Below are 15,874 nucleotides of genomic sequence, written 5' to 3'. Positions count from 1 at the left end.
TCCACCCATCCATCCCCATCCATCCACCCATGCATTTACCCATCCATCCATCCATCCATCCATCCACCCATCCATCCATCCATCCATCCATCCACTCGTGACTCAGTGAGGCACTTCCTGTGTTCATTCCCTTTATTTCCAGAGGTCAGGGAGGCCCTGGGATGGGTCAGGTCTTGGCCTTGTGTCCAGTGTCCTTCTGTCTGTCTGTCTGTCCGTCCGCAGGTCAGTTGAAGGCGGGCAGGCTGAAGAGCTCGGGTTGTATGTCACCCAAGGAGGGCAGCAGCAGGGTGGCCCCGGCCGTTGAGTTCGGGGTCGAGCTGGACGCTGGGCACCATGACCACCTGCATCCCCGCTGCCTGGGCGACCGCCATGCCGTGGGGCGCGTCCTCCAGCACCAGGCACTGCGGGGTCAGAGGGCGAGAGAGACACGCGGAGTGAGAGGTCGGCCGGGGGGTGGGCCGGGTGCCCAGTGTTGGAGGGAAGGAAGGGGGGAAGGAAGGAAGGAAAGAAGGAAGGAGGGAAGGAGGGAAGGAAGGAAGGAGCGAAGGAAGGAAGGATGAAAAGGAAGGATGGAGGGAAGGAACAAGAAGGAAGGAGGGAAGGAAGGAAGGAAGGAGGGAAGGAACGAAGGATGGAGGGAAAGAAGGAAGGAGGGAGAGAAGGAGGGAAAGAAGGAGGGAAGGAGGGAAAGAAGGAGGGAAGGAAGGAGGGAAGGAAGGAGAGAGGGAAGGAAGGAGGGAAGGAAGGAGGGAGGGAAGGAAGGAAGGAGGGAGGGAAGGAAGGAGGGAAGGAAGGAGGGAGGGAAGGAAGGAGGGAGGGAAGGAAGGAAGGAGGGAAGGAAGTAGTGAAGGAAGGAAGGAAGGAGGGAAGGAAGGAGGGAAGGAAGGAGGGAAGATGACCGTTGAGCCACGGCGTGCCTACTGGCATGTTCTGTGTGTGATTTCGAGGCCTCCCCCACCCAGGGCCTGGTGTGGGCCAGGTGAGCACTGTGCCAAGGAGTCTCCCTCCCTGTTCCCCTGGGGCCGTCTGTCCATCCGTCTCTCCATCCGTCCATCCATCTGTGTGATTGTGTGTCTGTCCGTGTCTCTCTGTCTGTCTCTGTGTGTCTGTCTGTCCCTATATCTGTCTGTCTGTGTCTCTGTGGTCGGTCTGTCTGGTCTGTTCTGTGTATCTGTCTGTCTGGACTCATGTCTGTCTGTCTGTCTCTGTATGTGTGTCTGTCTGTGTCTGGTCAAGTGTCTCTGTGTCTGTCTATCTGTGTGTGTCTGTCTCTGTATCCGTCTGTCTGTCTATATGCCTATTTGTGTGTCTCTGTAGTCTGTCTGTCTGTGTGTCTGTCTGCATATGTATGTCTATCTGTCTGTCTATTGGTGTGTGTCTGTCTGTCCGTGTCTCTGTGCTCTGTCTCTCTGTCTGTCTGCGTGGTCTGTGTATCTGTGCGTCTGTCTGTGTCTATCTGTCTGTGTGTGTGTCTATCAGTGTGTCTGTCTGTCTGTGTCTCTGTGGTCTGTCTGGTAGGTCTGTGAATCTGTGTGTCTGTCCCGTCTCTTGTGTCTGTCTGTCTGTCTATCTGTCTGGTCTCTGTGTCTGTGTGTCTGTGTGTCTATCTCTCTGTCAGTGTGTCTGTCTGTCTATCGGAGTGTGTCTGTCTGTCTGTGTCTCTGTGGTCTGTCTGTCTGTCTGTCTATGAGTCTGTCTCTGTGTCTGTGTCTCTATCTGGTTTGTCTGCCTGTCAGTCTGTGTGTCTATCTGCCTGTCTGTCTGTCTGCATGTCTGTCTGGTTTGTCCATGTGTCTATCTGTGTCTCTGTGTCCGTCTCTGCGTCTATCTGTGTGTTTCTGTGTCTGGCTGTCTGTCTGTCTGGTCTGTGTATCTGTGTATCCGTCCATGTCTGTCTGTCTGTGTGTCTCTCTGTGTGTGGTCCATGCAGTGGACCCGAGGCCCGAGGCCTCAGTTTACCTGGTTGACAGGGGGGGGGGATTAGGAGAGAACCTCCGGTTGCAGGCCAGGAAGATGTCCGGAGAACCTGGGGGTGCAGGCCAGGAAGATGTCCGGAGAACCTGCGGGCGCAGGCCAGGAAGATGTCCGGGGCGGGCTTGCTGGCCTTGACCTCGGGGTCATCACCCAGCACCATGTGGTGAAAGGCACCGAACAGTTCCCGGTGTGCGCTGGTCTTGGCCTGGTAGGCCTCAGTCCCTGAGCTGGTGGCCAGGGCGAAGGGGATGCTGTGCTTCTGTATGTGGAGGATCAACTTCTCTGCACCTGGAGACAGAGAGACAGGAGGAGAAGAACTTAGGTCTTTGGTGGCCTAGGGGGGAAATCCACAAATCCATCCATCCACCCATCCATCCATCCATCTACCCATCCACCCATCCATCCACCCATCCATCTATCTATCCATCCATCCATCCACCCACCCATCCATCTACCCATCCATCCACCCATCCATCTATCTATCCATCCATTCATCCATCCATCCATCCATCCACCCATCCACCGATCCATCCACCCATCCATCAATCCATCAATCCATCAATCAATCCATCTACCCAGCCAGCCACCCATCCATCCACTCATCCATCCACCTACCCATCCATCCATCCATCCATCTACTCATCCATCCACCCACCCACCCATCATCCATCCATCTACCCAGCCAGCCACCCATCCATCCATTCATCCATCCATCCATCCACCCACCCATCCACTCATCTATCCATCCATCCATTGACCCATCCATCAACCCATCCATCCATCCATCCACCCACCCATCCATCCATCAATTCATCCATCCACCCATCCATCCACCATCCATCCATCCATCCATCCACCCATCCATCCATCCACCCACCCATCCATCCATCCATTCATCCACCCATCCATCCATCATCATCATCATCATCATCATCATCATCATCATCATCATCATCATCATCATCATCATCATCATCATCATCATCATCATGGTGACCCAGGAAGGATGTGAACTCCGGGCATCATCATCATCATCATCATGGTGACCCAGGGCGTTTCCCAGGGCGACCGGCTGGGCCACATGCACGCACACGCACGCACACACGTGTATGAGCAGATGACATCTTGTCCCGAGCACTGGGCAGCGAGTCCTAGATAGGGTGGTGGAGACGGCACCGCGTTCTAGAAGGTTCTGAATCCAACGGTCATGGCAGATGGACCGGTGAAGTCTAGGAGGTACACACAGACAGACAGACAGACAGACAGACAGACAGACAGACAGACAGACAGACACACACACACACACACACACACACACACACACACACACACACACACACACACACACACACACACACCGGCCCGGGGAAAGGAGATGGTTCTAGAAAGTTTGTCCCTTTTCAGAGTTCTTCACCCAGACAGACAGACTGACAGATGGATAGATGGATGGATAGACAGATGGGCGGATGGATGGACAGACAGACAGACTGAGAGATGGATGGACAAATGGGCGGAAGGATGGACAGACAGACAGACTGATACATGGATAGACGGATAGACAGATGGGTGTATGGATGGACAGACAGACACTGATAGCTAGCTAGATGGATGGATCGATGGACAGACAGACAGACTGATACCTAGATAGATGGATGGATGGATGGACAGACAGACTGAAAGATGGATAGATAAGACAGATAGACAGATGGGTGGATGGATGGACAGACAGACAGACTGATAGATGGGTAGATGGATGGATGGACAGACTGACAGATGGATAGATGGATAGACAGATGGGCAGATGGATAGACAGACAGACTGACAGATGGATAGATGGATAGACAAATGGGTGGATGGATGGACAGACAGACAGATGGATAGATGGATAATAGATGGATAGATGGATGGATGGACAGACAGACAGACTGACAGATGGACAGATGGATGGATAGACAGATGGACAGAAGGATGGACAGACAGGCTGGTAGGTGGATAGACAGACAGACGGATGGATAGATGATAGATAGATACACAGATAAGATACATGAATAAATGGATAGATGGATGGATGGTTGGACAGACAGAGAGATGTATAGATAGACACACAGACAGACAGATAGGTGGATAGATATAGTAGATAGATAGACAGACAGACATGTGGATAGACAGATGGATGGATGGATCCATGAATGGACAGACAGACAGAGAGTAGATAGACAGACACCTGGATAGACAGAGGGATGGATGCATAGATGGACAGACAGACAGATAGACGGATGGGTGGATGGATGGACAGATGGGTGGATAGAAGGGTGGATGGATGGATGGGGGATGGGTGGGTGGATGGGTGGATGGATGGGTGGGTGGATGGATGTTGATTGAATATGGATGGGATTAACATTTACACATTTGAGTGACTTGGACCCAAGTCCTGATACAATATGGGTGGGATTAACGTTTGCACACTTCAGTGAGTTGGACCCAAGTCCTCATCTGGATGGAGGACAGACGGATGGGATTAACATTTGCACAATTGAGTGATGGACCCAACTCCTCTCCATGGAGGAAGGAGGGAAGGGATTAACATTTGCACACTTGAATGAGTTGGACCCAAGTCCTGCTGTTGATGGAATATGGAAGGGATTAACATTTGCACAGTTGAGTGACTTGGACCCAAGTGTTCATCTCAATGGAGGATGGATGGATGGGTGGATGGATGGATGGATGGGTGGGTGGATGGATGAGTGGATGGATGGGAGGGTGGATGGATGGATGGATGGGTGGATGGATGGATGGGTGGATAGATGGGTGGATGGGTGGATGGATGGATGGGTGGATAGATGGGTGGATGGGTGGATGGATGGATGGGTGGATAGATGGGTAGATGGGTGGATGGATGGATGGATGGGTGGATGGATGGATGGGTGGGTGGGTGGATGGATGGGTGGATAGATGGATACGTGGATGGATGGATAGGTGGACGGATGGGTGGATGGATGGATGGGTGGATCAGAGGGTGGATGGGTGGATGGATGGATGGATGGGTGAATAGATGGGTGGATGGATAGGTGGATGGGTGGGTGGATGGATGGATGGAGGATGGATGGGTGGATGGATGTTGATTAAATATGGGTGGGATTAACATTTTCACACTTGAGTGACTTGGAACCAAGTCCTGACCTCAATGGAGTAGGTCAAGCTCTGTCTCTGTCTCTGTCTGTCTGTGTCTTCTTCTGTCTGTCTCTGTCTTTGTCTGTCTCCTCTGTCAGTCTGTCTGTTGGTCTGCGTGTCTCTACCTGTCCATGTCTGTGTCTGTCTGTCTTTGTCTCTCTGTCTCTGTCTGTCTCCTCTGTCAGTCTGTCTGTGTCTCGTTCTCTCTTTCTTTGTCTGTCTGTCTGTGTCTGTCAGTCTACTTCTGTCTCTGTCTTTCTGTCTGTCTGTCTTGTCTGTGTCTGCCTGTTGGTCTGCCTGTCCATGTCTGTCTCACTGTCTGTCTGTCTCTGTCTCATTCTGTCTTTGTCTGTCTCGGTCTGTCTGTCTGTCATCAGTCTACTTCTGACTTCTGTGTCTGTCTGTCTCTTTGTCTCTCTGTCTCTGTCTCCTGTGTCTGTCTGGGTCTCGTTCTGTGTTTCTTTGTCTGCCTGTGTCAGTATCTGTCTGTCTGTCTGTGTCTCTCTGTCATTCTCTGTCTGTCTTTCGTGTCTGTCTGTCATTCTCTGTGTCTGTCTGTCTTTCTCTATGTCTGTGTCTGTCTCTGCCTATGTCTGTCTATCCGTCTGTGTCTCTCTCTGTGTCCATCTGTGTGTCTGTCTCTGTCTGTCTTTGTCCCAGTGTCTGTCTGTCTTGCTCTATGTCTGTCCGTCTCTGTCTGTCGGCCTGTGTCTGTCTCTCTCTGTCATTCCCTGTCTGTCTGGCTCTGCCTCTGTCTGTCTGTCTCTCTGTCTGTCATTCTGTGTCTGTCTGTCTCTGCCTGCCCATGTCTCTGTCTTCTCTGTGTCTGTCTGTGTCCATCTATCTGTCTGTGTCTCTCTGTGTCCATCTGTGTGTCGTCTCTGTCCCAGTGTCTGTCTGACTCTGTTTCACTGTCCCTGTGTCTGTCTGTCAGTCTGTCTCTGGGAACCGCGCATGCGCGTTGCAGGGCAGCGCAGCCCAATCCCGCGCATGCGCAGATCCGTACCTCGCAGAGCCCGGGAGCACACGCATGCGTGTTCCTGCTCGGCGGGGGGGGGGGGGCGGGGGGGAGGGACGGGGCGTGCTGGCTTAGGCATGCGCGGTGCAGCGCGGAGGACCTCCCCCCAAGGTGGCACGCATGCGCAGTACCAACCAGACCAACCGAGGGAATCCCACGCATGCACGCACCACACGCTCGGCCCGGACGGTGCCGGACGACTCAACCAGTGCGCATGCGCAATGCGGACGGAACCTCGATCCCCGGGGTCCCCTAGGCACCTCCCGGCGGACTCAAGCTGTGCGCATGCGCAACTCGACCCTCCAGGGTCCGCTCTGCGCCTCCCGGCCGATTCAACCTGTGCGCATGCGCCGTGGGTCCACACGCGGGAGGGCAGTGGGAACAAGCAGCCAAGGGACACGCATGCGCAGCGGCGCTCTGCCGGGAGCGCTAGGCCCCTCCCTGCTGACGAACCCTGTGCGCATGGGCATTGGCGCAGGCTGGCTCAGCCCCTCCCAGCTGCCTAACCCTGTGCGCAAGCGCAATGGCGCTCCGCCAGGCCGGCTCAGCCTGTCCCCGCTGAAGAACCCTCTGCGCATGCGCAATGGCTCTCCGCTGGGAGCGTTCGGCCCCTCCCCCGCTAACCCTATGTGCATGCCCAGTGGCACTCCGCCGAGAGCGCGCGCATGCGCGCCCGCGTCTTGGCGCCGGCTGATGACATCGATGCGAGGGCGCCGGCGGCCGCGCCCGGAAATGCAGCCGTGGCGGGGCCGCGGAGCGTCGCCGCCGCCGCCGCCGCCATGGCCACCACTGCGCCGTCCGGATCCGGAAGCGGAAGCGCGCAGGACCCCCGAGGACGCCGACCCGGGCGGCCCCCGTGTCACCGTCGGTGCGTAGAGGCCTCCGGGACGAGGCGCCTTTAAGAGGCGGGGACGCGGGAGGGCGTGGCTTTCTGATGGGCGTGGCGTCGCGGTGGGCGTGGCCTGCAGGGCGTGGAGCTGACGGGAGAGTCAGTGGGGGCGTGGCCTGGAACAGAGGCCATTGGGCCGCTGGGGTTTGGGGGCGTGGCCTGGAAAGACACCATTGGGCGGCTGGACGTAATGCCATTGGTCGGCTGGGCTGGGGGGCGTGGCTTGGAAGTAAGGCCATTGGGCCGCTGGGCCTAGGGGCCATGGCCTGGCAGGAACTAGGCTATTGAGGGTCCTGGCTTTGGGGGTATGGCTTGGAAGTAAGGCCATTGGGCTGCTGGTCCTGGGGGGACGTGGCCTGGCAACAGTGATGCTATTGTGTAGTCTGGCTTTGAGGGCGTGGCCTGGGCGTGCTGCCATTGGATGGCTGGCCTGGGGGGCGTGGCCTGGCAGGAACCAGGCCGTTGGGTGCCCTGGCTTTGGGGACTGAGCACCCAGCACCTCCCCATGGTGACCCAAGGCAGGGACTTAGCACCCACCACCTCCCCATGGTGACTCAGGGACTGAGCACCCAGCACCTCTCCATGGTGACCCAGGGCAGGGACTGAGCACCCAGCACCTCCCCATGGTGACCCAAAGTGGGGACTCAGCACCCAGCACCTCCCCATAGTGACTCAGGATGGGGACTGAGCACCCAGCACCTCCCTAAGGTGCCCCAGATCCAGCAGTAAGCACCCAGCACCTCCCCATGGTGACCCAGAATGGGGACTGAGCACCCAGCACCTCCCCATGGTGACCCAGGATGGGGAATAAGCCCCCAGTACCTGCCCATGGTGACCCAGGACCAAGACTAAGCACCCAGCACCTCCCCATGGTGACCTAGGGCCAGGACTAAGCACCCAGCACCTCCCCATGGTAACCCAGGATGGGGACTAAGCACCCAGCACCTCCCCATGGTGACCCAGGGCCAGGTCTAAGCACCCAGCACCTCCCCATGATGACCCAGGGCCAGGACTAAGTACCCAGCACCTCCCCATGATGACCCAGGGGAGGGACTGAGCACCCAGCACCTCCCCATGATGACCCAGGGACTGAGCACCCAGCACCTCCCCATGGTGACCCAAAGTGGGGACTAAGCACCCAGCACCTCCCCATAGTGACTCAGGATGGGGACTGAGCACCCAGCACCTCCCCATAGTGACTCAGGATGGGGACTGAGCACCTAGCACCTCCCTATGGTGCCCCAGATCCAGGAGTAAGTACTCAGCACTTCCCCATGGTGACCAAGGGCAGGGACTAAGCACCCAGCACCTCCCCATGGTGACCCAGGACCAGGACTAAGCACCCATCACCTCCCCATGGTGACCCAGGGCCAGGACTAAGCACCCAGCACTATCCCATGATGACCCAGGGCTGGGACTAAGCACCTAGCACTATCCCAGGGTGACCCAGAGTGGGGACTAAGCACCCAGCACCTTCCCATAGTGACTCACAATATCCCCCAAGCACCCAGCACCATCCCATAATGACCCAAGACAGGAACTAAGCACCCAGCACCTCCCCAGGATGATCCCCAAGCACCCAGCACCACCCCATAGTAACCCAGGGCTGGGACTAAGCACCCAACACCTCATCATAGTGACCTAGGATGATTCCCAAGCACCCAGCACCATCCCATGACGACTCAGGGCTGGGACTAAGCAACCAGCACCTCCTCAGAGTAACCCAGGACCAGGACTAAGCACCCAGCACCATCCTATGATGACCCAGGGCTGGGACTAAGCACCCAGCACCTCTCCATGGTGACCCAGGGGAGGTACTGAGAACCTAGCACCATCCCATGATGACCCAGGACAGGGACTAAGCAACCAGCACCTCCTCAGAGTAACCCAGAACTGGAACTAAGCACCCAGCACCACCACCTGGGGAACAAGGACTGAGCCTAAGCATTCAGCACCTCTCCATGGAGACCAAGGATAGGAACTAAGCACCCAGCACCTCCCCATGGTGACCCAGGAACGGGACTTCACACCCAGCACCTCCCTACTGTTTACATAAGTCAGGTACCAAGCACCCAGCACCTGCCTATTACTAACTCAGGACAGGTACCAAGCACCCAGCACTTCCCCACAGGGACTCTGGATAATCAGCAAGCACCTAGCACCTCACGTGTGTGTCCTTTCCCTCCCCCTGACCCCATCCCAGGTTCTCCATGTGGCGCGATGACCGCTGGTTGTACAAGATGATGGACTATGTGCCTGGTGGCGAACTCCTCAGCTACCTGCGCGCCCGCCAAGATCCTGTGCGCACTGGCCTTCCTGCAGGTGAGCGGACCAGCAATGATGGGGGCCGCCCATCCATCCATCCATCCATCCATCCATCCATCCACCCACCCATCCATCCACCCATCCATCCATCCACCCATCCATCCATCCATTTACCCATCCATCCAGCCATCCATCCACCCACTCATCCATCCACCCACCTATCCATCCATCCACCTATTCATCCACCCATCCATCCATCCACCCATCCATCCACCCATCCATCCATCCACCCACCCATCCATCCACCCATCGATCCTCCATCCATCCACCCACCCATCCATCCATCCACTCATCCATCCATCCACCCATCCACTCATCCAGCCACCCATCCAGCCACCCATCCACCTATCCATCCATCCACCCATCCATCCACTCATCCACCCATCCATCCATCCACCCATCCACCCACCCATCCATCCACCCATCCATCCACCATACATCCATCCAGAAAGTTCCAGAAAGTTCCCCCAAGGTTCCAGAAGGTCCCAGAAAGTTCCAGGTTTCAGAATAACTCAGCACATTCCCCAGGCAGGCGTTCCCTCCACCCAGACACACCCCAACACTCCCACCCCCCTTCTTTGGCCCAGGAATGATTTTGGGGGGAGGGGGGAGGGAAGGAGGGTATTGATGATATTGGTATTGGTGTTGGTATTGATACTGATCCTCTCATGGTCTATTGATGATAGGTTTTCCCAGGGGATCTGTTTGATCTAAGGACTTGAGACGCTTCCAGGACAACCCATGGAAGGTTCTAGAAAGAAGCCAGGGCTGGGGCTGGTTTCTGTTTCCTCCCCCCCCCATTCTCCCCAACATCTGGGACCCAGTTGCGTTCATCCCTTGGGATTCTCCTCCATGGGAGAAGTTGAGGATGGATGATGACATCACCCCTTCCCATGATCTTTTGCGGTGACTGGTCCAGGGTCCCTTGACTATTCTTGTTCTTCTTGTTGTTGTTGTTGATTTATTATGATTAGCTCATGTGCATGGTCTTGTCTTTCCCTTCCCCCTGCCCCAACCAAGCTTCTAGAAGCTTCTGGGACAAATTGCTGATGGATTTCCTGTGTGTGTGTCAGACTCAACCAGAACCCAGCCAATGGCTTCCTCTTCTCAATGCCTGGAAATCCGCCCAACACTTCCTGGAAGGGGGGAGGGGGAGGGGGAATGGAGGAAATGAATAATGAATGAATGAATTCCCTCCTTCCTTCCCTCCTTCCAATCCTTCCTTCCCTCCATCCTTTCTTCCTTCCTTCCCTCCTTCCTTCCTTCCTTCCCTCCTTCCTTCCTTCCTTCCTTCCTTCCTCCTTCCTTCCCTTCTTCCTTCCCTCGTTCCCTCCTTCCTTCCTTCCTTCCTCCTTCCTTCCCTCCAATCCTTCCTTCCTTCACTCCTTCCTTCCTTCCTTCCTCCTTCCTTCCCTCCAATCCTTCCCTCCTTCCTTCCTTCCAATCCTTCCTTCCTTCCCTCTATCCTTTCTTCCTTCCTTCCTTCCCTCCCTCCCTCCCTCCTTCCTTCCTTCACTCCTTCCTTCCTTCCTTTCTTCCTTCCTTCTTCCTTCCCTCCAATCCTTCCTTCCTTCCCTCCTTCCTTCCTTCCCTCCATCCTTCCTTCCCTCCTTCCTTCTTTCTAATCCTTCCCTCCTTCCCTCCTTCCTTCCTTCCCTCCCTCTGAAAGATTAAAAATTGACCATTACCATTACTAACTTGCTAACTGCTGATTCTGCTTCTGTAAACTTGCTTACGCTAGCATTGACCCTTCCCTTCCCAGAAATGAGTTAAGAAGTTTCAGGGACCAGATGCCGGCCCCAGGACAAGGTCAGTGGTCATAGATAAAGAACAGACAGTATGTGTTCCTCAGTTCCCATTTAGAAATTCCCCAGACAGGACCTTGAGATAACGACCACCTGGCAAGACCACAAGCTAAGCCAAGTGTCAACCAATCATAGGCCTGTAACCATGTAACCCCCCCCTTAAACCAACCATGGGCCAGTCATTTTACAAAGAGTGTTACAAAATTTCCCGAGTGGCAAGGTGATTGTTGGCGTATATGATGACCTTTAAATGGACCAATCATGGGATGCTTTGTGTTATGCATTAATCTTGTGGTTTTTGCCTTTAAAAAAAGGCTTGTAACCGCTGCTCGGGGCTCCCTGTCTGCTCGGGACAGAGAGTACGTTTGCGCAAACATCAAATAAACTCCTCTTGCTTATTGCATCTCCCGGCCTGGAGTCTGAGTTTTCTGGGGCGCCCTCCCGTTGACGAAAGTATCCTAGGGGGCTAGGGTCTTTCATTTGGTGCATTGGCCGGGAACCAGGCACCCCCAAACCCCAGATTCCAGGACCGGCAGGAAGTAAGATAGAGCTCTTGTCTTTTGTGTTTGTCGTGTTCGTTTTATGTTTTGGGGATCCAAAAGTGCCTGTACAGGACGTGTGTGGTGGACCAGAGGGAAAAGCAGACATGCCCACTACCCTGGTCCCGCCCTGGGCTTCTACCCCAGGGTGCGTGAATTTGTGGTGGACTAGAGGGCAAAGCAGACGTGCCCACTACCCTAGTCCTGCCCTGGAGTCCTACTCCAGGGTCGCGTGGAGGGGGGACGAGATCCGAGTGTCTCTGTGTTTGGGGGAGTTAAGGCACGGCCGGCCTCTCCCTTCTGAAGTTTCTCTCCTCATTTTTGCTCACTCGGGGACCGCGCGGCGTTTGTCTAGTCTTGTCTGTGTGTGTCTGACATTAATTGTCTTTGGTGTTTGTTTTGTGACTTTCAAGGAAATGGGTCAACAAGCGAGTCACTCCTAGGACACCTGAGACCTTGTCCTAGTTCGTTTAAAAACAAAAACCGCTGGTTCTGCTTTTGTAACTTGCTTGTTTGTCAATTATGAATCTGCCACTGACCACCTGCGAGTGGCCTCAGTTAGATCTCAGCCTCGGGCCTTGCCTCGGGGGGGTCTAAACGTGGGGGAGAACCTGTCAGTCTGAGGGGATGGCTGCTAGGGACTTCTTTCCCTTGCCCCAAGATGACTGGCAATTCTCCTCCGCCTTGGAAGGCCCCTGGGTCAACGTCTGCAGGAATCTAAGAGAAAAATCCTCCGGAGGTGAGTAGGGGTGTTGAGTTCCCTGGTAAGTGAATGGTGGTAAGATGTCACCCCATTCACTGAGACTTGATTTTGTCTTTGTGGCCACTTGTTTGTCTTGTTAACTTTAGTATGTGTTTGTTTTATGTTTTCTGGGGTAGGGAAGTTCTGGGTGAGTGTGGCAGGCTCACCCAGCAGACTCTGGATTCAGCTTGCTGAGTGAGAACAGCACAGAGTTCCGGTAGGGATAAACTGGGGCCCATTATTCGCCAACTCAGCCTTCAGTTCTTGTCTAGTTCTGTTTTAAAATTGGTACCAGTTTTAAATGTGGATCCTTGGTTTTTGTGTTTATCTGTGTTTTTGTTATTTATTTATTTGAACATTTCTGGGGAAATAAAAGTTCCAGCTGGGCTCAGTCACAGACCTGCTATGCCCACCCTCCTTTGAGGCATGGAAGGTTACTGGGCTAGTTTGGTTCCCTTCAAGCCTCAGGCTGCATTTTCTCCTTGTGGAGGCTGCCAGCAGGGTGGGTGTAGAAGGCTGTGTGCCTAGTTTGGACTTTTTCAGCTAGTCCTGACAATGTAACAATTTGTAAAGTGCTCTTGTTTAAAATTGGATTAAAAAAAAAAACTGGCTAGTTTAGTTTCAGGTGACCCCCTCCCCCAGCCCTCCTCCAACAGAAGGGATTCAAAGAGACTAATTAGTGAATTGCCTTGCTAGATAAGCAAGCTCTGGAAAAATAAAGCCCAACAAAGGTACCTAGTTTAAAAGAAATACTGTCTTACATTTTTGTTTAAAAACTTTAAAAGGTGTACGTATGACTGATTTTGATTTTTTGGGTGCTTTAAGATCTGTGTGAGTGTTTTGTGTGTGTGTCTGTGAACGTGTTCAAAGATAAAAATTGTCAGCATGCTGTAACAATTGGGTGAGTTTAAATTTAAAATTCAAAAGGTTGTGAGGTTTGGACATTACCAAAAATTCTAAAAAAAAAAATCTTCACATTGTTTTAAATGGCTTTTTAAAGATTTTTTAACTTGCAAATTAGGAAATCTGGTATTTTAAAAACTAATGTTTTAAAATACATAAGACTGTTTATACTGTAATCAAGTTATCTGGCTTAACAAAAATGCATTGGCTGTTTGGGATCTAGTTCCCTTGGCTAAAATTTGGGATAAATATTAAAAATTTAAATGTAAAGGTTAGTTTAACACTGTCAAAGATGTAACTTGTTCTGTCTGTCTAAAAACTGTGTATTTCATTCAAGAACCAAGAGATAAGAAAAGGAAAAACTAAAAGTGTGGCTGAAATTAGGAAAGCAACTCCATTTGTAATAGCCCCACAAAAAATAAAATACCTAGGAATTAACTTAACCAAAGAAGTGAAGGACCTCTATGATGAAAACTTTAAAATCTTGAAAAAGGAAATCAACACAGAACTTAAAAAATGGCAAAACCTCCCATGCTCCTGGATTGGCAAGATTAACATCGTGAAAATGGCAATACTTCCCAAGGCTATCTACAAATTCAACGCGATACCTATCAAAATTCCACCCTCATTCTTCAAGGAAATAGAAGAGGCAATCCAAAAATTCATATGGAACAATAAAAGACCCCGAATAGCAAAAACGCTCCTCAACGGAAAGAACACTGCTGGAGGAATATCAATACCAAATTTCAAACTCTACTATAAAGCCATAGTAATCAAAACAGCTTGGTATTGTCATAAGAACAGACCTCAGGACCAATGGAATAGAATTGAAAACCCAGAAATGAACCTACAGACCTATAGCCATCTAATCTTCGATAAGGAAGCTAAAACAATAGAATGGAAGAAAGACAGCCTCTTCAGTAAATGGTGCTGGCAAAATTGGTTAACTACATGTAGAAAACTAAAGCTAGACCCTTATATATCACCCTGCACCAGAATCAACTCCAAATGGATCAAAGACCTTGAAGTCAAAGCAGACACTCTGAAAACATTACAGGATGGAATAGGAGAAACCCTAGGTCTCCTTGGCTCAGGCCGAAATTTTCTGAATAGAGACCCGGAAGCACAACAAATCAAAGAAAGGTTGGACAAATGGGATTGCATAAGGTTGCAGAGCTTCTGCAGGGCAAATGACATAGCTAGCAAGATCAATAGAAAGCCGACCGATTGGGAGAAGATCTTTACTAGCCATACAACGGACAAGGGTCTCATATCTAAAATATACTTGGAACTCAAAAAATTAAACCACCCAACAACAAATCCTCAAAGAAACAACTGCCCAATAAATGAGTGGGCAAAAGACTTAAAGAGAAGCTTCTCTGAAGAAGAAAGAAGGATGGCCAATAGACACATGAAGAAATGTTCAACATCCCTAGCCATAAAAGAAATGCAAATCAAAACAACATTGAGATATCACCTCACTCCAGTTAGAACAGCAAAAATCAAGAACTCTAACAACAACAGATGCTGGAGGGGATGTGGACAGAAAGGAACCTTACTTCATTGTTGGTGGGAATGTAAACTTGTTCAACCACTTTGGAAAGCAGTATGGAGGTTCCTCAGAAGACTTCACATAGATCTCCCCTATGATCCAGCAATCCCACTTTTGGGCATTTACCCAAATGTTTACAAACAAGACCACACTAAAGCTACCAGCACAACTATGTTTATTGCAGCATTATTTACCATAGCTAAGATATGGAACCAACCCAGATGCCCCTCAGTAGATGAATGGATCAAGAAAACGTAGTATATATACAAAATGGAATTCTATGCCTCCATCAGAAAGAATGACATTTCCCCATTTGTTAGGAAATGGAAAGGTTTGGAAAAAATTATATTAAGTGAAGTAAGCCAGGCCCAAAGAAGCATAGGTCCCATGGTTTCCCTTATTTGCAATATCTAGTATAGGTATGAGTCAAGCGGAAAAGGTCAGATAATGTGATGTTACGAAAATGAAACCTTAAATATGTATTTCAATGTTTTCGTTTCTTTCATGCATGTGTTTCTAACACATTTATAAGATTATTTCTTTGTTGCTTTGTATGTCCCTCCCCCACAATGTAACCCCCGCTTTCACTATATTTGATGTCAGTATAACATGTGGAGGAGATGGGGACAAACAAGTCGTTTAAGGATTCAGGTGGACCTGTTGCAACAATGAGAAGTACAAAATGTCATGTCAAAACCAGCTTTACAATGTCGGTGTGGGGGGGGAGGGGGGTATAATTGGGTGGGGGGAGGGGGGTAAAATTGGGTGGGGGGAGGGGGGAGGCGGGGAAGGGAGGTGAAGGGTAAACAAAGGAGGAGGCTGCAATGCTTGGTAAGAAATGTATGCATTATCCTGCCCATGTAATTGTAGCACCTCTGTACAGTATGTTCTCAAATAAAATAAAATAAAATTTAAAAAAAAAAAAAAGAAAAGGAAAAACTAGAAGCCAACAGAAG

At 51.6% G+C, this 15,874-nt stretch overlaps 1 pseudogene; it reads right to left on the bottom strand.

The window, feature by feature from the left end:
- Positions 1-102: 102 nt before the first annotated feature.
- On the bottom strand, positions 103-6,633 carry LOC138821868 (pseudouridine-5'-phosphatase-like; annotated as a pseudogene).
- Positions 6,634-15,874: the final 9,241 nt, after the last annotated feature.

This window comes from Dipodomys merriami, unplaced genomic scaffold (assembly GCF_024711535.1).
Source record: "Dipodomys merriami isolate MVZ:Mamm:240054 unplaced genomic scaffold, mDipMer1.0.p SCAF_944, whole genome shotgun sequence".
NCBI lineage: Eukaryota > Metazoa > Chordata > Mammalia > Rodentia > Heteromyidae > Dipodomys > Dipodomys merriami.
Note: the sequence above shows the minus strand (reverse complement) of the source record. Positions and strands in the feature narration are given on the sequence as shown.